The sequence below is a fragment of the Sparus aurata genome, chromosome 9, assembly GCF_900880675.1.
Source record: "Sparus aurata chromosome 9, fSpaAur1.1, whole genome shotgun sequence".
Classification (NCBI taxonomy): domain Eukaryota; kingdom Metazoa; phylum Chordata; class Actinopteri; order Spariformes; family Sparidae; genus Sparus; species Sparus aurata.
This window is the reverse complement of record NC_044195.1, coordinates 30,317,544-30,341,929: the sequence shown is the minus strand read 5'-3', so window position 1 is coordinate 30,341,929 and position 24,386 is coordinate 30,317,544. Positions and strand designations below refer to the sequence as shown.

Here is a 24,386-nt window from a genome sequence, read left to right as displayed (position 1 = left end):
TTCCTGACAACGAAATTCAGCAGCTCATTACTGAAAATGGATTTCTGAATTCCGAACCGGGACTACAGAGAGGCACTTATCACACACGTTTGATTTGTTTGGGCGTGAGAAACAAGCTCGTCTCCGTTCAGACAAAATGTCTCGCGAAGGAACCGCAGAGCCGATGTGAGCGTCGACATTTGGGACGTGCGTCGTCACGATTCAGAGACCCGTGTTCTTTACCCTAATGATCCGCGGTTAATGCTGCAGGAGCTTCTGTGGATTGGGTCCAATTTTTAATGGTTTGTGAAACACGAATTTCTAATCCGCCACAGCCGCGGAAATACTCAGAGCCATTAACATAAGCAACAAACCACAGCGATCAACACAACAAAGCCATCTGTGCAAACAAACAATGACACGAGGCCCGAGACGATCAAAGCGGTTATTCTAGGGGGGGGCTTCATCGGGAGACCTCTCTGAGCGAGCACCTCGCCTTCCAGCTCAGGAAATAAACTGTTCAGGGCCACGAAAGCACCAATATTGGATATTTTTGTCCGTCTCTGTCTCTGTAAAGTGTTTCGTTCCCTGCACTTTATCAACGCAGAGCAGATAAGAGGCTGCTGATAACGCTCGGAGTGTCTCACATCAAACAGAAAGTTCAATAAATCAAGATTTTGATGTTTATTTTTAGCTCGAGGACGATTTTTTATAAAGTAGAGATACGCGGTTATCTCTTTTTTTTTCTTTCACGCATGCTAATATCTTTCCTCTAAGTGCAACGACGATTACTGTACGAGCTCAACAATAATGGAGCACAGGTATATGACGGCAAGTGACGGTCGTGTCAGAAACGAAGAGAGCAGCGCGTCTATTCATGAGCCGAGAAGAGGGGAAAGCCTGGGCTGAGCTTGTTGACTAGGCGCCGGGGGTGCACGGGCACACGGGCAAAGTGATTAGCATCCATCACTGTCGGTTCCTCCCAGACAGCCGGAGGGGCCGTGACAGATGAAGGAGACACAATCAGGGCTGAAACAGCAGAGCATGGCAGGAGGAAGAAGCCCGGGAGGGGAAGAGGAACACGAGCCCGGCCCGGCGAAACGACATGACAAAGTTGGGGACACCGGCTTCTAAAGGTCAAGATGAGGACGGGGGGGAAAAAAATGTGTGCATTGTGGAGATGAGTCTGAGTGTGCATTGTTTGCTTGTGATGAAGCTGGAGAAGGTGCATTTATAAATCCCGCAGCTTGTGTGCAGGTAGGACTTTTAATATATTATGAGAAAGATCAGTCTGGAGGCCTTTTCATGCATCTGCGAGTGACAGAGGAGCAGCAGCAGCAGCGGCGGCACGGTCAGCAGAGTTATCAGAAAATACACCGATGCAAATGTGGCGTATTCTGCACTCTGCCGGGCTGCAGAGCGTGACCACTCGCTTTATATTTTGCTCTCCGCCCAAGTGGCGGGCGCTCCTTTGGTCACATTAGTGTGACTAAAGACCTCGGCTAAGTGTCTGGAGTTTCTGACTTCACATTTTTTTTTTTTTTTTTTTTTCTCTCCCCGACAAGGGAAGTTTTCAAAGCAGTGTTTTCGGGTTTTCTAAAGTGATTAAAGAACCGGCTGCTTCTGGTAAATGACAGGCCATTACGGGGAGACAAAAGCTGTGAGTGCTCCATTTGTTCCTGTTGGCATTACTTCAGTCCCCTGAAGCAGAACACGCTGCCAGTATGATGCAAAGAAATCGATGCATGTCGGTAGCCAGTATAGGAATTTTAAATTACGTCTGCTTAGCGTCTTGATGTCAAATCATACTTCCATTGGTTATTTCAGCGCCTGTTTTAAAATCGAATTAAGTTTTCCGCTTTGTGCAGTCCCCTTCCATAAGAGACGAGGTTCCCCCTCCCGTCTGCTGACTGACGTTTCCTTCTACATCATCTGACATCAGGTGTGTTCACCGGCAAGCCGATGTGTCCACTCCCCTCTGTGTGGATTAGCCTCACCTGTGGGCAGCGCAGCGCTCGCTCTTGACAGACAGCGGTAACCTCGATGCAGAAATCAAATGCTGACGATGATCAAATGTGAACACCACTCTCCGATTCACGACGAGGGCGAGGTGAAGAGCCGGCCGCCACGCGGAGGGACGATAACTTCTTTCATCTATGAAAGAGTCGAGGGAGTTTGTGCGACACAAAAAGAGGCAGGAATTCAACTCCAACCTGTCTCACCTCTACACACCAGACCAGACGTTTGTCAATTTTGTAACGTTACAGAAATTGTCAGCTGCAGCCCTGCCGACTCTGATGTCGGAGGCATGTCGGAGGAGGAGGGCTGGGGAGGATCAAAGTTTTTAATGCAAATCAGTTCTCTTGAAAGATCATCAATGCTTATAAGTAACTAGAAATTCAAAACCCCAATAATCGACATTCTGAAAGACCGAGCTGGATCAGTTGGACGGTCAGAACGCAACAGGCGTAAATATGCGAGCGATGTTTCTGTTGTGGGTGAGTCTGAGCAGGCGTGAACGGAGATAAGTGATGAAAATTCAAGATCGATAATCATCTCATAATCACAGTGTGGCGCGCTGAATGGGAATGGATCTGAACCGCGAGGTGCAGAGAGATTCCCAGAACAAGAGAGGAGACGACGACATTAACAGACGCCCAATTCAGCATTTTATACCTTTATTTATTTTTTGATCCGTACGAGGGAACGACGCCGTCCGCTATCGATTAACTAACAATCAGCCGTTAACCACACATGCTCTGCAGAGAGACACTCTGGTGTGAACACGCAGATACGACCTCTTCTGTTGGATTTATAATCAACAAGGATCTTCCTCCTCCACACGCGGCTCACCTGCTGTTACGACATCAGGACCGCAGGTGCAAAACAAAAATCCAAAATACAAGGTGTGAATCTTTGGTTGACTTTAGAAAACTTCCTGCTGATGGAGAAAGCAGATGGTGTTGCTGGAACAGAAAGGCGCTGCCAGACATTAAATTGGACCATTAAAGCAACCGTCTGATTCCGAGCTGGCTCTCAAATGTCGGGATTCGCTGCTTTTGCAGGACTCTTTGGGTTTTGGACTGTTTTGTCGGATAACAGAATCAATTTGAAGACGTTCTCTGGGAAAACCGTGACGAGCACATTTCACAATGAACAGTTTTCAGTTTTATAGACTAAACGATCATTGAATAACCAGAATAATCGGCAGATCATCAGTTGAAAATGACTCGCGCCGACACATAAATGTGAATTCAGCCACCAATTAATGAACCTCACCGCGGCTCTGAAGATAAATGACAGCTTTCTAATTATGAAGAAGGTAATGATGCACATAGTCTGACTCGCACATGAAAGCGAATTCAGAAAAACGCACTAAAAAATGGCTCTCCTGCTTTGAAATGAATATAGATTCTAACTACTCTGCGTAACAAGCATCATAAGCTTTCACATGGTTTCGTCTATTTGTCGTCTGAAGCGTGTTTTCTTTTCTCTCTCTCTGCTAACACGCCATCGGCTCACCCTCAGTCGCGCCCGTGTGGAAGTCTGAGATGGTCACGACTGATACTCATTCTGCGGCACAAATCTCCTCCATCACAGCGGCTTGAATTAGCGGAGTACTGACTATGATGGAGACAAAATCGAAACAGGGGAGAAGTAATTACATCTCGAGTTGTGAGTTAGAGGGAGGCAAAGCGCATAATTCATCCCCCCCCCCCCCCCCAAATCTCATTTTTATGACTCTGACGGGAGAGCGGTGTTAGCCGCCGAGCCGCCGAGACTCTGTCAAACCCAGCTCGCGTCAACAGTCTCTGAGGAGTCACCCTCCAGGTCTGCATCTCAGCTCCTGCACGAAGAGCTCACCCGGGCTTGCTGTTAGCGCGCCAATTACACACTGGATTTCCTCGCTGGCCTCATTTTTGGCCATACTGCCAGACAAGCTTTTTTTTTTTTTTTTTTTCCCCCTCTCCAAGCAAACCTCCCCTCAACCAAGCTGGTGAGCTGGATTCAGAGAGGAGAGACTGAAAACAATCTCTATTTAAATCAGGGGGGGGACGTCGTTTTCCTCAGGAGATCTGTGGGGGAATTAAAACGGGGCCCGCCGACATGCCGCCATTAAGTACCAGTTACATTTCCCATTAGAAGCAGACACTAAACTGATCATGTGAAATGCTAAGATGTTGTATTAGCCGTGTTTCTTTGGGTGAATCGCGTAGCCGAGCTGAAACCGTCGACGCCGAGCGGTGGCTGCAGCAGAGGCTTGCTTTCCGCGCTTACTCTTAAATATTTACAGCGTTTCTTTTATTCTTATTGAATTATGCATTTGACTGCAGCTGTGATTGGAGAGTTTGCGGCTAATAAGATAATGAGAGGTCGTGCTGGTTTGGTTCATCACAGGGGCTGAAAAGACCATTTTCATACTGATTACAGTGATGTATTAATACAGCGCACCGTTGTGCTGCTATTAAGTTCTCCTCCATAAAAAAAAGAAAACATGTTGAGGGATATCTCCGATCTCTGCGGTCTTCCTCGGCTAAACGGAGCTTTAAATTGTCTTTCAGCTCACTGTTTTGGTTTTTATGGCTCTTAACTCTGCAGTGTGAGCTCCCTCTCACTGCTCTCATCAGATCTCCAGTCGAAGCATGCGGCCGCTCGAAAAAACCCACTTTACGCTATTTGTCCTGCACCAAAACAGAGCAGACACACAGCCAGAGACTCGCTGGTGAACAGAGTGGAGCGTTTAGTGGCTAAAGAGACACATATTCCCCTCAGGAGACGGTAGAGTCGAGAACAGAGCTAAAAAACAGAGAATGAAAACAAGAGCGAATAAATGCTTGTCTGCTGGTTGTGTGATGAGTCTGAGATAAGATAATGTCAGTTCTCGTGTGTGCAGCTTGTTTCTAGTGGCCAAAATATCTACTCAAAAAACAGAATCTTCTTCTTCTTCTGCCTCTGTAGACGTTAGTGTTGTTAATTATTTACCAGTGTCGAGGTAAAAATGTGACATTTGCAAGTTTGTAATTAACAGAGAACACGCTGCGAGACAAAGACATGAGGTCTCAACTTTAACCTGTAGTTCTGCTCATGCACGCGCCATAAATGATTTGTGTAATTTGAGGGATCGAAGTCAAACTGGTGGCCAGAGAAGCTGAGTGAGAGGTGGACAATCAGGTTCAGAATATACAGGACAATATGTTGTCCTCTACAGGATTAACAAAGACCAAGTAATAAGAAGTTACTCGCTGAATTTTAACTTTTTCCTTGTTTTTCCTTTTTCTTTATCCACTTGTTGTTGTAGAATACAAAGCCGGTTACGTATTAACAGGTGAGAAAAACACAAAAACACCCCTTGCACCTACCGCTCAGGTACAGGAGGTCCTCCACATGGAGGTTTTTAAGGGGCACACTATACAGAACTCTCTTTTATTTCAATGTATTATAGTCCTTTTCTCAGGGTTCGTACACAGTTTTCAAGGTCAAATTCAAGCACTTTTCAAGCACTTTTAAGGGTCATTTTAAAGATTTTCCAGCACCTTATTGCTGGGGTAAAATACTTTTCTACTGGAATATATAAACTAATTATTTTTTCTTCACTTTTTATCACAATAATGTACATTGTATTATGCTGTAAACATCTAAAATTATGTTTCATAATAGCAAAAACTTCAGAAATTATTTATCCAGTCTGATCCAAATTTTGTGAAAGACACAGAGTTATAATGTCAAGCACTTTCAAGCACTTAAACTAAAATCCAAGCACTTTTCAGACCTTGAAAACACAACATTGAAATTCAAGTACTTTCAAGGATTTCAAGCACCACGAGTTTGCTGACGTCACTGTGGCAAACTAGATACTAGAACTAGTAACATTGCTGATTTGTGCACGATAGTCCGGCATTTTGATGTATGTGATGCTGAGTTCCCCTCTTTGATGGCACATGACGGCAGACATTTATATAACGTCTAACAGCGAAGTTGCTGCACTGCGCTAATATCAGTGCAGGCTGGCAGGGAGGCAGCACAGGTTGTTAATGTAGCCTATAAAGCACCGCCACAGTCCAGGTAATGGAGACATGTTCTCTTGAAGGGTTGTCCCATTTGATAGGGGGAGGATTTAACCACTGTTCCCTGGCACATGACGAGGAGGAGTAACAATTGGAGAATGGGATTGAACCTGAGTGTCTGAACTGAGAGGAGGGATGGATTGCATCAGGAACACCCAGGTCCAGGGTGCTGATTATTGGTTTAGCTCGTCGGAAAAGCACACAAGTTTTTCCAGTTTGGGTTGTAGAAAAAGTACGACTGACAGAACCGGAGCGAGGAAGAACTGAAGAAAAGTTCTGGTTTTGTTTTCAGAGGACTGTTTGTTTCAATGCATACAGAGGAAATGTCGTGTTCACAGGTGTGACGTTGTAAAGCAATCCATCAATTTTTCTTTTGCTTTCTGTGAAAAACCACAACAGTGTTTGAAAGCGAGAAAACCGAAGCCAGTCGGCTTCACGTCAAAGTGCTCGCGCCGCTGTAGTCGACTTCGAGCGCCGACAACGGCGGCAGAACGAACGCCGAGATCCTGACTGTTTACACGGAGAGGCGGCATTGTAATGAGCCCAAATAAATCTAATTAGTTTTAATGTGAATGATCTTTATGGAGGAAGCTTCTCGGGCCTGATAGTGTAGGGAGAACAAATAAATAATGTGCCGGAGAAGGATAAGTACTTACTTCAGACTGCAGCCTTGGCAAAACATCTACCGAGCATAAATAGCCAATTGGGCCTGCGAGGATGAGATATGCAGTGTTCTCAGAGACTGAACAGAGGAATCGGCCGTTCCAACTAAAGTGCTAAACAATTGCAATAAAACACACATAACTCCTGCCAATTCATTACCAGGAGGAGGATAACGCAGTCATGTTGTCTCAAGCGAGTGAAAAAACGCCAGCTGCAAAGCGCCGAGGCCTGCCCGTTGAAATTAATGGCACTCATAAGGAAATAAAGGAGCCATAAAAGGCGGTCTCTGTCTGCAGCCCACAACGGGATGACTTCTTGAATTAACTGGAGACGAGTTGGACAGGCGCGTGCCGCTGATTTCTTTGGAGGTGCTGGATCGAGAAGACATGCCGTTTCTAAAGCCTCGGCCAAATTGGAACACCGATAGCGACGGCGCTCGTCCGCCTCCCCATCCCCCCCCACTGTCTGATTCGTTCAGAGCCGTCAGCTCCAAACGCCGTTTGTCAGCTCCGTGAGCGCTGAACACAATCCGTGATGCGAGGATGAAATGCAGATATCTGAAGCCTTCGTCTGCGCTGTGCCTGTCAGTGATGTGACTAAACGAGAAAAACACAGGGGCAGTACACGCAGAGGCCAAATGACTATATGGTTGCCATGTACCCCTTCATGAAGCAGAAATGTCACAGCAGGATGTTTGCATGAAATACACGATGCGCCTGTCACCTGCATCTCTTCATACGTTTCACTTTGGCAGCGTCTGCTTTGACGTCACAGTCGTGCAACATTCAAATCTGCTCCTGTGGCGACATAAAGGACATGAAATGCACTGATGTGGATCTGACGACCAGGTGTACACAGAGAAATCGGGCCACACGTGAACAGGTATGTATAAAAGAAAGAAAAAAAACGTACGGGGGCGTAAACACGGATATCTCAAGATAGCTGTGTGTGATAATGACGAGACGGACATGAAATAAACACAGATCTGACAGCACAGCGGAGGAGAACCAGTGAAGCTGCTGTCTGTGAGAAACAAAACGCAGCGACTCCTCGTCAAAACTTCTGAAAGCTGAACGTAGTCGGCAGCCTTGTGCTTTTTTTCCCCTCCATGGTTGCCTGATTACCACACGTTGAGCCAATCAAAGTGAAGGCGAAGACTGTCCTGGTTTGTCGCGGCTACTGCGCAGGATGGCAAATCCAGGAGCGAGCGATCCGCCCTGCTGGAGGTTACACACAGACTTCAAACAGAACAGCTGATTTTCTTTACTTTTACTTAAATTGATCTGGGATAAAAAAGGACAGATTTTAACACGAGGTGTTGACATTATAAGCGCAAATCCCTAATAGCTGCAGCCAGGTACGTGCAGGCATCCACGCGGCAGATTTCAGCATCAAGGACAGAGAGGTGCAGCTGATGGGGTGGATTCAGCTTTGTGGACCAGCAAGAGGACATGATGGACTAACAGAAGGGATAAAGAGCAATGAAAAAGAATCTCTGCTGAGTTCAGTGGTTCCTCCGGACAAACGGTTCATGAGTTATGAACTGAGCCGTGGTGGAAATGCAGGGGCAGGGAAAAGTGTCATCAATAAAAATGGGAAGTCCACTTAGTCCACTGATGGCCGTGTCTACGACAATTGGTCCGTGAGTTATGGAAGGGGAGAATGCAAAACGCTGTGTGTGTGTGTCTTTCTATGAATGACCTCATGTTGTGTACACTTATTTAGAAGTTATGCACCTTTTTGTTACAGGCCACTCCCACTTGTCACAGTTATTTCACAGTAGTTTCACTACAGCAGGTTATTCTCGTACTCTGTAACGCCGGTCGTGAAGCCGTGCAACTAAAGTGGTTGGAAGACAACAACACGTTCTCACAACCTGCTCGTCAATTACGTCAGCTCGGTGAATGTCCTTTATGTATTACATCCAGCCAGACTCTCAAAAACAAGGCTCAGTGGTCAGGTTAGCCAACAATACATAATAAACAATGTATGTGCACAATTTTCAAATAAAGCTTGCTGACAAACAGCTCATGTATTTTGACGACGACATGGATCGGTTAGGTTTAGGCACTAAAACAACTGACGTCAGGTTTAGGGAAAGATCACTTTGGGTTAAAATAACTACCTTCAGTCTAGCGATGTGACGAAATTGCTCATGTTACCCAGGTGCCGTAATTAATGTAATAACTTACTTACGTTTACATTATATTCCTGAGTTTTGGTCACGAACAGGACACCGACTCGACTCTCTGGATGGAAAGTCCAGTGTAAGACCCAACCAACCATCCCGACCACTACTTGACATTTGTACATTTATACCACAACACTGGACGGGCGCTTCAATAAGTGACACCAGAGGGATGACAACTACAGCAGGAACAGAGTAGCCCGTTGTGTAATCTTGACTTCTCACTCGATGTCTTCTGTTTTTTTCTCTCTCTTTAATTTGTTTCGGTGTCTTACCTGGTGGTGCATTTTTTTCCTTTTAGCCAGCGAGTGTTTGAGCAAAGTGAACGAGTGGAGTCGGGCTCTCCGTGTCAGAGCGGAGAGAGCTTACGCTGCACTACAGCTCTACAGCACGGGGGAAGCCATGAGTCAAATAAGCTGCCACGGGGTCTCGATCATGCACTGAACTGCAGGAATACAAATGTACTCCTGCAGCGAGCGATTCACATTAGTCGGCGGTGAGTTGCAGCAACTTTGATTTTCCACAACAAAATTTAAGGTCGCGTCCTGCAGACATGTACGGGAGCTCGTTGTAAAGATAAGGATGAATATGCGAGGAAGGATGCAAAGAGCTGAGAAAAAAACGACTTTAACATTCGGTCCAAGTGTTGTGCTGCCGTGTTGTGCTTCGGTTACCGCCACCGTCCAATCTCCACGGCTACGAGCGCTAATTGTGAGAAGTCATGTTTCTCATCCTATTAGCTTATCTCCCACAAAGGCCTCGGCACATTCATCAGGAAATTGCATTGCAGAGAGACTTTCATTAATCAAAATGTAATATGACACGCAGTCCTCATCGACATTCAGCTGTGACCCAACCCGCAATGACACGAGAACACAGCCACCTCGCTATTTTTAAAAACCTCGCGCTGTGCGAACGCAGACATACGCTTATGTAACAAACAGTGGAGTGACGCGCGCGAAAAACATCTGCAAAACGTCTGACTAATTTCAGCTTTTCAGGGCATTTTAGCTTCACTTATGTCATCCGCTGGATTCAGACGAGGGCGACTAACGGAGGGAGGCAGAAACGGCACACAGCGAGCGGCGCCGCACACGGAGCCGGAGACGCAGACGGCGTTAAATCACATCGGCGGTCGTGATTTGCCTCAAATCAGAGGAAGTCTCGAGTCCCAGTTGGAAAGCAATAACATAATGAGGCTGATGGGAAACTTTCTCCTCGTCAGCCTGCCGGCTCATTTCCCTCCGTCATTGTCTCCTCTCGTCCTCAGTTGTGATTTACTTACGAGATCAATCTGACCTATCGCGGAGACGGAGAGAGACATTTCCTCCAAATGTCAATGCACAAAAGATGGGGATGAATACAAAAGTACCATTCATATTCGTTCAACTCTCCTCGTCTGACTTCCTCGTAACTCACGTTTTAAAAAGGGGGAGCTACAGGAAGAGATTACAGCCGCTGACTCATGTTGTACTTTGACTCCAGAGAGCTTTACATGAATCAGAAAAGTGCAGCTGATTATTTTCCAAAAAATTCAAAAACTGTCTGAAGTGATGAGTCAATGAAGCGTCAGAAAACTAATCTTCAGCAGGAATCCAGTAATCACAAAAATGTGCTTTTCAAGCAAAAAAAAAGACGTACAGACGCTGCTTGTTAAATGTGAGGATTTGCTGCTCTTCTCTGTTTAATGTGTTTAAAAACTGTATATTTGAGTTTAAGTTGGACAAAAGAAGCAATATGAAGACACCGCCTGGACCTCGGTGGACATCTTTCATCATTTTCTGACGTTTTAATCGTCAATATAATTGGCAGATCCACGACGAAGATAGTCATGTTGATGCCGATCATAAATCAACCTGCTGTCAAAGATACTGAATTATATTGTTGAGAAGAAATTGTCAGAAAAAATGACAAAACACTTTTAGATGTCTTTATTTTTGACAGTTGGATGAAAAATCATCAGTTTTCAATCGTCTCACACTTTACTAAACTTAAAAGGATTGTTTAGCAGATACAAAGTTTGCCCGTCAATAGATACGCCTGTCTCAAGTGATTAAACGTTTGGTCTGTGGTTCTGGTTCTGGTAACATGTCGGCTTCTTCTTTGAGGCGCCCAATGGAGGCCAATGCTGACTTACCTTGTGTGAGCATAAACAGAGATTTAAAGCCTCCTGAGGTCGTCGTGAGGACTTTTCCCAATCACGCCTGTCAATTTTGAAAGACCAAAGGCTGATGTGAACTCCATCACTGACCGACCGATGGTGTAACTTCATCAATCAGTCAGGGACGGACTTCAGTATTCATATAGCTGGCCCTGCTTTTCATTATCAGCCAAAATTGAGTATTTGTCTGGGTTTCTTTTCCATTGCTGCGTCAGATAAACAGTTCCGATGAGGACACGTTAAAACAATTAACACCACCGTATCTAATCAACAGGACGTACTCCAATATACCAATATAACTGTGATGAGCTTATTGTGTCTGATATCATTATCCAGCTGATTTATTGCCGAGGCTCGTAACAATATTACCGCAAAAGGCGCAAGTGAAATTAACAACGTATGCAGAGGTGCCCTCGATGAAAACTAAAGACACCAAAACAATTTAACCCAATTTAATACAATTCCATATATTGTCTTTTAGGAGGTTAAGAATAAACAAGAAAAAAGTGGTGATATTAAAAACTGTTTTTCTCAGGAACTGGCAGAAACTGACATATTTAGCAGCCGACACTGCACATTTGAGAGGTCGTTTCTCCCAGTCTGTCAAATTTGGGGACAAATTCTTCCCTTATATTGTTGTGTTATTTTTGTGTGGCGGAGTGCAACACTGTCTCGACAGCTCCCTCATCACGATGACAGCACAGCCTGTCTTCTGTGGGCAGCCAGGTCGCTCTGTGTCTGCCCTTCTCTCGCTGGCAGATTGTGGTCTGTGCGTTGTCAAGGTCTTCCTCACTTTCTTATCAGTTACTGTGGTCCGAGGATGTCTGCCACCACATACCGTCTGTTTAGAGCAGCAACACGTTTCTGGCTTGTGTCGTCAGCTTGACATATTTTATTCCAATAAGTGATGTTATTTTCTTTGTCTTTACTGTTGTTTTTCCCTCCGTGACGTCTACTACTAACGACATTTCTACGTACGGTGACACGACTCAAGCTTAGCCGGTAATCTGTTTGGATGTTGCTCCAGAGTGATGATATTAGCCAGACTCATTTTTTTCTCTTTCCTCCGGCAGAGAAAAACTACTAAATGTATGGAAAGTGATTTCTTGTTTCTCTGAACGTGGCTCATAAATATGAACACAGTTCAATCCCAGGGGTTTGGGCAACAAGCCGCACAGCCAAAAATGACTTAGTATCTTTTCGTGCAACCATAAATTACTAAAATGGTGAAATATTTGTACTGCATGCTCAGATGCAGCGTGCCAGCTCACCAATAATTGATTAACTTTCAAACTTTAATAGATCAAACTGACCGCTCTGATTGCAGGACGTCAAAAACTCAATGTGTCTAACTAGCGGCTTCGTTGTAGTCTAAGGAAAACGAATGAGCTCCCTCACAGTACACAAACAAGATATTCTCCGTTGAGCATAAATGAAGGCTTGGACACCTGATCAATGGCCGAACAGATCTGCAGTGACAGATGTTTCCGTGTCAGCGCTGCCCTTGACGATTCAGTTTGCCACCCAGCATATTTCCACTTTGACCATATGTGCAAGTGACCTTTTCGAAGTGCAACAAATGAGACTCGCGGTTTACGTTACGTAAGCAGGAACTGTGAGGAAATCCATCCCGACTCGAAACATATCGCAACGATGGGCGGAGACGTGCTGCCTTCATGAGGAAGTTAATGCTGATGCTGTTGTGACCTTAAAGGCGCGGCGACGGGGGGAATGTTTTTTTGTTTTTTTTTTCAGAAAAGCTGATTCCATTCTGGTCTACGAATGTTGCATCCAAGAACGAGGCCAATAGGACGGTTCATTTATCACCCTGAGAGTTTTCATTAGGACCAGCGCCTTGTTCCTTTCACTTATTTGGCAGATTTATTTACCCTTGACTCATTTGGCTTTTTAAAGAGGAAGAGGTCCAGCTGCTGTGAACACTCTGCCCAGACGAGAGAATGCCCACGATATAGACTCATTTAATTTTGTCCCGAGGTACATTGTCTGGGATCATATTTTCTATTAGCGGACATGAACTTATTACATCAACCTCTACAAATCTTGTATTGAGTTTACCGGCAGTGGTTTGATCCAGTCCAACCGAACTGTCTTGCCAGAAGCCGTCTCACTTAGTTTGGTAGAGCTACCAGCGCTCTGTCCAATACAAGGGTGTCCACGACCAAGACTACGTCTGGTAGATTCTGAATCGTTAAGCAGAGTCATTGACGGACCCATCGCAAAATCTATACTCATCGACTATCACAAACGATCCCTGGTTCTTAACTACTTACTGCCAATGAGGCGTGCCATTGCCAAGAGGTTGTTGACGGTGGGTTCCCAGCAGAAAATTGAATTGTAATGAGATAATCGATGATAATTGCGTAACCCATCGGTGGTTTTAATGTTGTGGTTATTGGGTCAGAATCAGAAGATCAGTGTTCATCGACTCATGAATGAGAGACTTGTTGACAGGAGGTAAACATTAACGGCGTCCTCCTCAGCTGAGCTGTGACATCAGCAAGCTCAGTTAGCTCAGCTAGCTAGCCTCTCCTCCCTGAGTAGATAGTTTGGTGTAGGAAGGTAGAAAGAAAATAGCTTTGACATGAAACTGTTCAAAACAAGGTCTGTAGGTCATCTTGAACCTCCAGGTCATGATGTGTGGAAGGAAACTTCAAACAGATTTATGTGGCACACAAGCCAAATACCATCTAGTTCTCTTTTACTCAAGAGAAGTCAGAGATCTCTTCGGCAGATATCTCCAAAACTGCAAAAACAGCACCAAAGGTAGGAGGACAATTTGTATTTTTGAGTTTGGGGTGAACTGTCCCTTTAGGTAGATCAGGTGTCAGCCAAGACATGATCATAAATAAAAAATAAACATAGTTTGTGATTGTAAATTTTGTCTTTCTGCGATCCATTACTGGGCATAAATTCAGTCATATCAGGCTGACAGCATTTTTTTTTGGTGCCAATGTTACAGAAAATATGATTCCAATGTGTTGGAGGAGATACAACGATTTTCAAATTTAGCACCAAAAGATTTAAGGACTAGAATTGAATCTGAGTGTTATCAAATAAATTTCAAAGCATAAGAATAGAACATAAAATCTGATAATACCAGGTTTCAGGTTCGCCTCGTTGTCGATGACCGAATCATCACAAGGGTTCAAACTGAGTGTGAGGTCCATACATATTCAGATTAATGTATTCAAACATAACTACACATATTGCGGGGTTTATTAAACTAGAATTGAAGCAGCTGCTCAGTAATATTTCATGCAAATTTCCCCCCCTTCATACATTCCTCGACTACCTTTTTTTTTGCTTTGCTGTGTTGCTCTTTGAAAAATGATTTATGCGGGAGAAAGTGGCACCGAAGTGTTTTATTCAGCTCCAACATCAAAGCGCCGAATGAAAAATATACCTTTTTAAAAACGCCTGGGACTTTGAGCTATATTACTTTATTTTCTCTCTTTGTGCGTCTTAACATACTTCCAGAGTGACACATCGTATGAACAACAAAGAGGATCCATTAGCGCTGGAAAGGCGCCTCTACCTCGTGAAACAACGCCCGTCCCCCTCCGAGAAAAAAAGCAAAAGACAAAAGGAGACGAACACGTGGATGGAAAACAGACCCGAGGCTCCCTCAGCCGTCTCATCTGCAAAAGCCTGTGATTAATTGAGATGTATAATAAATGCTGATGGGATTAACTCCATCACAGCGATGGTGAGACAGAAGGCTCTGACATTTGTGGGAGTCGACACCTTCGCCCAGCAAGACGGAAATATCAATTATCTCGACTTAGGAGAGTCACTCTTGTGGCTTTAACTCGGAAGACGGATTTTGTTTTGACACGGACATGACGACGATGAGACAAATCGAGGCGGCAATGAGCAGCCGTGTGATCTTCCTGCTCAAATTTGATTCCGGAGGTAACAGCTACAATAGTCCTTGTGGATGAAAAGCTGGTTGATGTTCCCGACTGAGCGCGATGGGGCGGGGGGAGGAGGAAGTGAGGTGGGGGGGGTGGGGGGGGGGGGGCTGAAGTCACTCCAGCTTTCCAGCAATCTGACAACAAACAGCTCCTGGGTGAAAAGATGAACTTGTTATAATGGAGTTTTTTGGTGACAGTGAGGAACGGGGAGCGCCGGCTGATAGTAATGATGTTATCAGTCACTGTGTGATCGTGCACTGATAGATGGCGCGTCTGCCGAAGCTTCTGAAGGCGGGCGAGCGAGCGCTGTCGACGTTATGGAGGAGGTTCGAAAATGCAGATTTTCAGACCTACATAGTTCATGCGCCGGGACGTCATCATTTCTGAGATGATACTGATCAATATGCGAATTTCGTTACTTTAACAAGCATCGACGCGCTCCGCGGGATTGATGCGAACGTCTCGCAGGCTCTACAGTTCTGACGGATGGAGAATGAAAGCGAGGGTCGGTTTAACACAAACTGACAAGCAGACTGCACCCAGAAGTCTGTTCAGCATATGAGCGGCCGCTTTAGTCCTGAACGATACAAGCGCTCGCATGTCAACAAAAAAATACTTGTAATGTGTGATACAGATGTTCGCCTCTTTTCATCTCGGTGTGAATTTGCGTCAGCATGTTTGACGTGTTTGCATCCGCGACAGCAGATGAACGTCGACACACAACCGCCGTCTTATCCACATCCCTCTCTGTTGCTGTTGTAGCTCGACTGTAAACCGAACAGTTCCCAAACCGCTGGTGGGTCTCCCAGCTCCGCCATAATGTGACTGACTCACCTGCTAATCGGCTTGTTGTGCTAACCTCAAACCAAGTCGCCCAATAGCGCGAGGCCAAAACTTCCCAGGCGTATCTCACACTTGTCAATTTAGGTTTCCCATTACGTGCGATAATCTCCGTGCGGTGTAGATCGCCTGCGGCTACGAGGACCTGACCACGACCCCACACTGTCTCGTGGCAACACACGTCATCAACACATGTTGGGAAGGTTTTCCTCGCAGCATTTCACAGTGTCGCAGATAAATGACAAAGAAAAGCAGCCGATTATTTAATCTGACAGCCGGGACGAGAGCCAGCTGGACGCGATTTCACTGTTTTTGCTTGAAAGTGTTGGAAATGATTAATCGACGATAATTAATCAAGCACTCGTTCTGCTCTGGACATAAGGGTCTATCAAGCTTGAGGAAAACACAGCTAAAGTGAAGCTCAATTTTAAACTGTATTGATAACAGGGCATGTCAGGATGTGTCTCAGGCCCGGTCCACGCGTGCACAGGGTATTTTTGGAAACAGGATTTAAAACAAAGCCGGCGTAGACAGGAAGCACTGAGCTTAAACACTCCACAGTCTCATAACAAATGATCTCAGTTCACATCTGCCAGTGATGCAACACACACACATTCTTAAGAGCCCATTATAGAGCAAACGTGGTTGGCTGCATCATCGTTTCCCCCCCCAAAAAATCCCCATTTCTGCCCATCGAGGGGTCCAACGCGAAAACATAGCCTCTGAATATCTGTCGTCCATGAACGAGAACAGCCACATAATGTCCCATCAGAATGCTTCTGCCATCCCTCGAACACCGCGACATTTTCCCTTTAATACATATTTAACCACCTGCTGAACCCTTTGAACACGAGGCAAAAATCACGTCAAACTGTGGAAAATCCTTGACAACACGCATTCACGCCGTGCAAAGAAAGACTCATTATGAAATGAATGACAAGTGCAGAGAGCTGAGAGTCCAGAGGGTTAACGATCACTTGACACCAGAGGGACCTGAGGTGGACTCACAATCTGCCCCCCCCCCCCTCCCTCACCTCAGGCCTCCAGTAAACACCGGCGTCTCTCCTGTGATTTATTGCTGCTTCTTCAACATTCCCGGCTCTGAAAACGCTGCAGCGGTTCAAAGTTTAGAATCTGGGGCACTATTCAGCTCCGCGGTGAATCGGGAATTGCATCATAATTTATGTGCACCTGGATTTTGTGCGATACGTGTCGGCTGCATCATGACACACGACATGTTAGGGATGCACGATGCGGATTCCTTCAGCTGATACTGATAATTTAACGTTTTTGTATGAGTTCCTTTCCTGTAGTTTATGCAACACTGAGGGTAAAAAGGCTGAGATGCAGTGAGCAAACATGGATGATCTAATAAGATGTATTGTGTTAAACTCATAAAACTTTTCCCCTCATCTCCAAAACACACACTGCGAGTTACAACTGTGTCGTCTTCTTCTGAATTTCAAAAAACAACGCCCACTCCAGCGACAACATGTGTGGCTCTACAGAGCTGCAGCAGCTCTACGTCATCAACCATGACGACAGCATTGGTGTTCTTCTTCTTCTGTGTTTATTGGCAGCTGACAAACTGCAACTTTAAAGGTGCATCCCACCACATATTGTGTAAATGCTGCACTTGTTGAGTCAACCAAAGCAGTTTGGGCTTCATATCATTGGTTCCATTTATATAAGATTTCTATTATCGGGCTGATATACATCGTGCGTCTCCAGGATTTACCTCGATACTTTGAATCTTCTTCATAAAAGCTAGAACTGGGCGACAAATCCAAATATCTCGCTCGTCGGGGTGACTGTTGGTACTTTCACAAAATAATACCACAACAACATTTTTGATGAATAATCATCAGGAAGGTGGATATAATGATCAAGTGGGTGAAGGTAATATGACAACAAGTCTTCACACTGGTTGCACTGGTGCGCCCAACGTTTTCCTTCAGGTGCACCAGCGGATAATCCAGGTTCCAGGTTGCACCCTGTAAGACAGTTTCATTCATTTCATTCCTTATCACACTACGTAGATGATTGTAAACAGGCAGGGCTCCAGACGCACACGCGCCCTAAAGTGCTAATAAATGTTTTCACTGGTTGCACCGGTGCGCCTGAAATCCAACCGTGTATTTCTTAGATAATCGAGGCTGTTGCCGCGTCTTGTTGCGTGAAATTCAAAGGGAAGAAAGCTGTTATTTACATTATTTGTCAAGAAATTTGACAGAAGGACAATTGATATATGATTGGGTGCACCCGAATTGCATGTTGCACCCAAATGAAAAAGTTAGGAGCACCAGTGCAACAGTGTCAAGAATCAGTCTGGAGCCCTGACAGGAATAAAGATGCAAATACAAAGTGTTTAAATCACAGCAAAACAAGAGAAGACGTTGCAATAACCTGTTGCAACTTTAATAACGGAAAAAAAAGGAACTGCTTAGTTTCAGGCGCACTGTTGCAACCAATGAAATGCCACAGCTGCACCCTGAGGAAGGTCTGGTGAGCTCGTGACATCACTTCGCAGCAGTGCCGCCTTTAAAACCAAGAAAATACAACACTTAGGGCAAATCTTGATATCAAAATCGAGGGAGAAGGTAGAAACAGTGTCACCACACAGTGATTTAATACCTACAGCCTTCATCGTGCAGCTCTGATGCCATTTGCATCCAAATGGACAGCAGACGCGTTCACACAGGTCAATATCAGACTGATGATGATGCATTTCCAGCAACGCAGCGTTGAGCAGAAGACCGTGAGGTGTTTACGCTGACTGTCATTTATTTTACCATGACCTTTATTTAACTGAGCCGGAACCAGAGGTGGTTATGAGGATCTGATTTTAAAAGCCGGTCTGCTGGGAATATGAAAAACTGTCCTGAATTGCAATTTGTAAAAAAAAAAAAAAAAAGCCCAGAGGCTCAAAATTCATGCAGATTCTTTCACAGCACTCCACATGAGAGCAGCAGCTATTCAATACACCGCTGCCAGCGGCTGGAGAACAACCAGAAGCGGCTCATCGGAGGGTGAAAAAAAAAAACGTACTTTTCAACAAGTCTGCAGAAATCACACTCATTTCACAACCTCAAGACAAGATGAGTCCTCTGCAGCAAGAAAAAAAAAGGAGAAGTGTGAGAGACAGAAACCAAGAAGTACACAGTCAGCCAGATGCTCATCCATCCTTCAAGGCACTTACCAAGTTATTAATAACACAGCTCGCAGCGGGAGACAATAACGCAGGCAGGGGGGAAACAAAGAAAAGGTAAAATGACATTTAATAGATGCGCATGTTGTTCTGAAGGTTGAGTGTCAGTCATCTCTATGAGCCTCTCTCTCTCTCTCCTGTAAGAGGAGCGACACGCACACTGAGCAAACAGAGGAGAAATCCGCCGACTCTAAAAATAAAAATAAAAAACTTGCCACAATATAGTAGATATTTCTGATTTCTACTTCCAGCCCACAGACGCGGTGACAACTGGGTCACAGCGAGGAGGTGACACGACTTAAAAGTGACAACTAGTGGAGGATTTCTCGAGCGAGGCGGACAGGACGGACGAGGCAGCCGCACTCGAGTCCACCTTGCGCGGACTTGCGCAACAAAAGTTTCCCCCGTTACGTCCGGAGTGGATTTAACGCGCACAGGCGAGCGTGTTCAGTGAACTCAGCACGACGTGAACAACATGTAAAGATTTAAAGCGCTCCAACTTCACAACGAATGGCCGTGGAGAGCTCGTACCGTGCGCCAACACACACACACACACACACACACACACACACAAAAGACTTGTTTCCCCAGCAGCCGGGAACAACTCGACAGCTCCAACTCCCAAACACAGCAGCGAGGAGGGGAAATGTGAGGGATCCCAGACAGGAAGGGAAGGAGAAGCGCCAGTACTTACAGTGGAAGAAGAAGAAGAAGAAGTCCGAGCAGTCCTGTAGGAAGAAAAAAATAAAAGCAGCGCTCGCTCCTCTGCGCTCCGCAGCCAGAGCTCCACATCCAGCAGTCTGCGCTCCCTCTCCTCCTCCTCCTCCTCCTCTTCCTCCTCGGCTCGCCTCCTCTACAGCTGCTCGCTGGACAAGTTTGCTGACGTCAACAAGCTCTCGGTCTCAGCTCTTTGGTCGCAACGTGAATAATACATGGAAGAGGAGGAGGAGGGGAGGGGGAGGAGGAGGAGGGGAGGGGGGAGACGCGACCGGAAAGAATCGGGGAGGCAGCCTCCACGGTAGAGAGGGGGGCCCCTCACACGACAATGGCCATATTCATGACAATACAACTTCAGCTGTGGAGAGCTGGATTTGCATTACGATTTCAGCGCAGCACTCTGAAAGTTAGGAGGGAGATTATTTGCCTGCTTGGGATTTTTTTTTTCCCCCCCCCCTCTGCATTTTGGTAATCCAAATGGTCACCTCAACATTCAGCAGCCAGCAAAGTTACACTGAAGTAATGTTCTATCTTGCACTACTTACACTTCTACCTCCATCTTGTGCAATAATACTCTTGTTTTGTTTTTTCGTAAATATTCATATTCTTATGAGTCTGTTTAATTCAAACGATTTATTTATGCATCCAGCCTTCAACAAGGCAATACTTACACACTTTATGTAAATGTATATAATGCACATAGCGTATAGTCTATTTTGTATCTTTCTCTCCTATCTAAATCTTTAGTATTTTTTTTTTTTAGTATGTTTTGTACTTATTGTATGTCTAACTGCTTCTGTAACGAGTGAATTTCCCCGATGTGGGATAAAAAAGTCTAAAGTTAAAATCAGTGGCGAACTCAGGCTGTGAGGGGCCCGGGGCCAACACAATCAACAGGGCACCGGCTGTATACGGTGGGGGGACCACCATGCAGCAAGTCAACATGCTTTAATGGTGAACCATTTTCACAAGATTTAAAGAAGTGAAACTACACACATAGGGACCGTTTAATCATTTAGAGCAAGGCTGCCCAAAGTTGGTCTGACATAAGGTTTGGATTTGGCGATTGTTTTAAGCAAAACAGAAAAAAAGCATTAAAAACTTTAAAAAGAAAAAAAAGGATCTAATTTGTTGTACATGCCGTCGTCGAGACAAAATGCTCTTTAATAATTTGGGATCTTGCATATTTAATCATTTGTCATAATCTGAGCACAGCTTTGTACAAACATTTTTAAACCATGGACCACTTAATTAAAAAAAACAAAACAAAAAACTCTGGACTTAGGTTCCCAAGAACAATCATCCTTCAACAATATATTACAAATTATAGCCAGATTAGATGACAGTCTGGCAAAATAGCCTCGCCTACTCGCACATCGTCGTCTCTGTTGCCATCTTAATGTGAAGAACGGCAACATCACTGTGGCAGCGTCTGGCTCCAAACTGGAGGATTTTAGTCTCACGTAGCGCTCATTGATTTAATATTAAACACAACACATCTATCCCGCTCACTACGAGGCTTTGGAGTCACTCGGTATCGGTCGTGGTCGTTTTTGGCCCATGGTCCAACATAAGGTTTCTGTTTTGGCCCGCTAAGAGGAAAAAGTTTGGTCACCCCGTGATTTAGAGGAACAAAGAGAGGTTACCGGTGATACAGTGTCAAATCTAAAGTGAGTCATGGTTAACACATCAGCTAAATTTAGCTTCTTTTATTGTAAAGAGAGATCAGTTTACAGTAATTCACATAAACCAAAGAGTAACACATACACAAAAAAAAAAAAAAACTACATAAGGATAACAAGCAAGGAGAATACAAGTGAATATGTACAATAATATAAATAAACAAGACAGATGGGTACATCTACAGACATAACAGAGGTTTCAGGGTAAAAGGGTTTAAGACTGCTTGTACATTTAGTACATTTGTGATTTAAAGTAGTTTGTTTAGTTCTAAAAGAAAAAAAGTGAGAAATTGGGAAGCGATCTAAAAAGAATTGAGCTGATCAGACACTGAAGAGTGCCATCATCTGAATTATTATAGTCACACAGAATATCTTTCAGGTTAAGAAATGTAGCTACATACTAGAAGAGACTTTAAACTGGATATGAAACTATGAGTCTCAGTTTAATATTGATGATGTAACGCTTGCTGTTAGAACAGGTGGATCCAAACCTTGACACCAAACAGGGAGTACATTTGAAAAGGTGAATTTATTGATCACAAGGGATTCGCCTGCAGGTAGAGGCGGTGAGCTCGAGTGCATGCTGGTAGCTCCCAGGGTGGTGCAGGTGGAGACTCACGGTTACGCAGGTGGCTGGCTCTGGCAGTCAGGGTTGAGTGGGGTGGCAGAGGTGCTGGAAAGTTGAGTGGTAGAGGAGCTGGTCAACAGGAAGAGGAAAAAGGCTGGATTAAGAAACTGGTGAGTGGATGTTAATACACTGAGAGAAACAAAGTACCACTGGAGCTGGTGACAATAATCTGGCACCGTGCACATGAAAGGTCTGGGTATAACAGCAGGTGCTGATTACACTCAATGCGCTGCAGGTGTGTGTCAGGCCAGCAGGAAAGCCACGCCCAGCCTCACCAAGCACCTCTGAATCAAAGTACAAAAACACACCAAAAAACAGGCAACCACAAAGTCCAGTCATAACAGATCCCACTATATCAGTAGTTCCTTAAAAAAGAGAAGCAAATAGAAAGAAAGTAAGGGAGAGGGAACCAACCACGTTTCCCACCAGGGGTCCTTCACATGAAGAAGCTATATCTACATTACCATAAATTCCTGTTGTTGGGTCTGTTTCAGACATTTTCCAGGTCAGATAAGTCATACAATTTTCTTTCCTTCATGGTGGAGAGCTGAGAATGCATTCAGGGCTCTCGTAGCCCGACGAGAGAAGCTGATCTGTGACCTTGCGGTACGGTAAAGCACTTAAACAAAGTTTAGTTTGTTTTGCCGTCTTCATTTTACTGTCTAACTTAATATATCATATCCCAAACAATGCACATTTAAGCAACTACACTGTTGATCACTGCAAACATGATATCATTTCATTTTAAAATGTGTGTCTTTTGGAGACTTTCCAAAATAAAGTTTTCAACAAATCCATTGTAATCTGTGTAACTTTTATAATTGTGATAAAGTTTAATGAGCCCATATCCAAAATCCAATCCCTCAAATTTAGGAGATGAACCATATTTCCATTTCAGAATAATCAGATGTCTAGCCATCGCTATTGAAAGCTACGGCCCATTACAATGTGACAGAAACATTATAATCATCATAACAGGGGAACAGCAGCATCTCTGTTAATGGGCTGTGAATAATTCTTGGGTTCAAATTAATAATTGCGTTAAAAGCATTTTGCATTTTTAATACTTTGGTCCAAAAGTTGAGTAACTGGGGACCTGACCCAAGTGATGGAGCATCTGATACCAGCATCATCATGATTAGGAGACATTTCTGCCAATTTGGTATTGAATTAAAACTTTAAAAACGTGTGTGCTGACAGACGAACATGAAGGACAGGAAGTAGAGCATATGGTCCCATTTTTTTTTATTTTCTTCTTTGGTGCCAAACTGTTCTTTCTTTAAAAAGTTGTGTGTAATGGATTTATCTTTATATCTATGATTGGTCAGAACCTAGAAGGTTGTTGAAGGAAAGTTCAGGTGGAAAATTTAGAAGGTGAAACCAGCATTTATAGCAACCTACACTGATTAGAAAGCTGTGTATAGAGGAAAATATTGCCTAACTATTAAAGTAATTTACGTTTTTTTGCTCCCTTTTCAAATCACAAACACACAGAAAATAAACGTTTCAACCAAATTTTGACCAAGAAAGAAACTACTGGTTTTGTACAAATATTGGAGGGTAGCGGCTTACCAAAGATCAGCAAAGAGTGTACTGGAGAAGGCACCCAAACATTGTTGCAGACCATGCACATCCCTTCATGGCAGCGGCACTCTGTGATGGAGCTGTAACCCCCCTCTCAGGACAGTTCGCCCTGCCACACTGCTAAAACAGTTCAGGGATGGCTTGAGGAGTGTGATAAAGAGCTCAAGGCATCAAAATGGCCTCCAAAGTCCCCAGTTCCCAATCCGATCGAGCTTCCATAGGACATGCCGGAACAAGTCCGATCCATGGAGGCCCTACCTCACAGCACACATGAACCAACAGATCTGCCATCAACGCTCTGATACCAGACACCACAGGACATCCCTAGAGGTCCATGCCTTGACAGATCAGAGCTAGATCTAATCCTCAGTGGGGCCTCCAAGGATGTTTGATTGGATTGGGATATGGGGAATTTGGGGGCCAGGTCAAGGCCTTGAATGTCACACTTTGGACAGTTTTTGTGGTGTTGCAGGGTGCATTGTCCTGATAAGAGGGCCACTGCCATGGGTTAGGGCTGATGTTGCCATTAAGGGGTGTATTTGATCTGCAGTGGTGTTTGAGTGGATGGTGGCATCCATTTGAATGCCAAGACCCGAGATTTCCCAGCAGAACATTGCATTGTAATGAGATGATGTTATTCACTTCACTAATTAGTTCTTTTAATGTTGTGGCTGAAACATTGGACGAACCAGAACAAGTCGGATCCTCGGAGGCCCTACCTCACAACCCACACGAC

At 44.6% G+C, this 24,386-nt stretch overlaps 1 protein-coding gene across 4 annotated transcripts in view; it reads right to left on the bottom strand.

The window, feature by feature from the left end:
- gulp1a (GULP PTB domain containing engulfment adaptor 1a) overlaps window positions 1-19,976 on the bottom strand; it is a 93,223-nt gene extending 73,247 nt beyond the window's left edge. The window contains exon 1 of one of the 4 annotated variants that reach the window (XM_030427921.1): window positions 19,734-19,976. The gene's annotated coding sequence lies outside the window, so the exon portion shown is untranslated. The remainder of the gene's footprint in view (window positions 1-19,733) is intronic. The other 3 variants (XM_030427920.1, XM_030427927.1, XM_030427925.1) reach the window with 3 other exon arrangements.
- Between the last annotated feature and the right edge of the window lie 4,410 nt (window positions 19,977-24,386).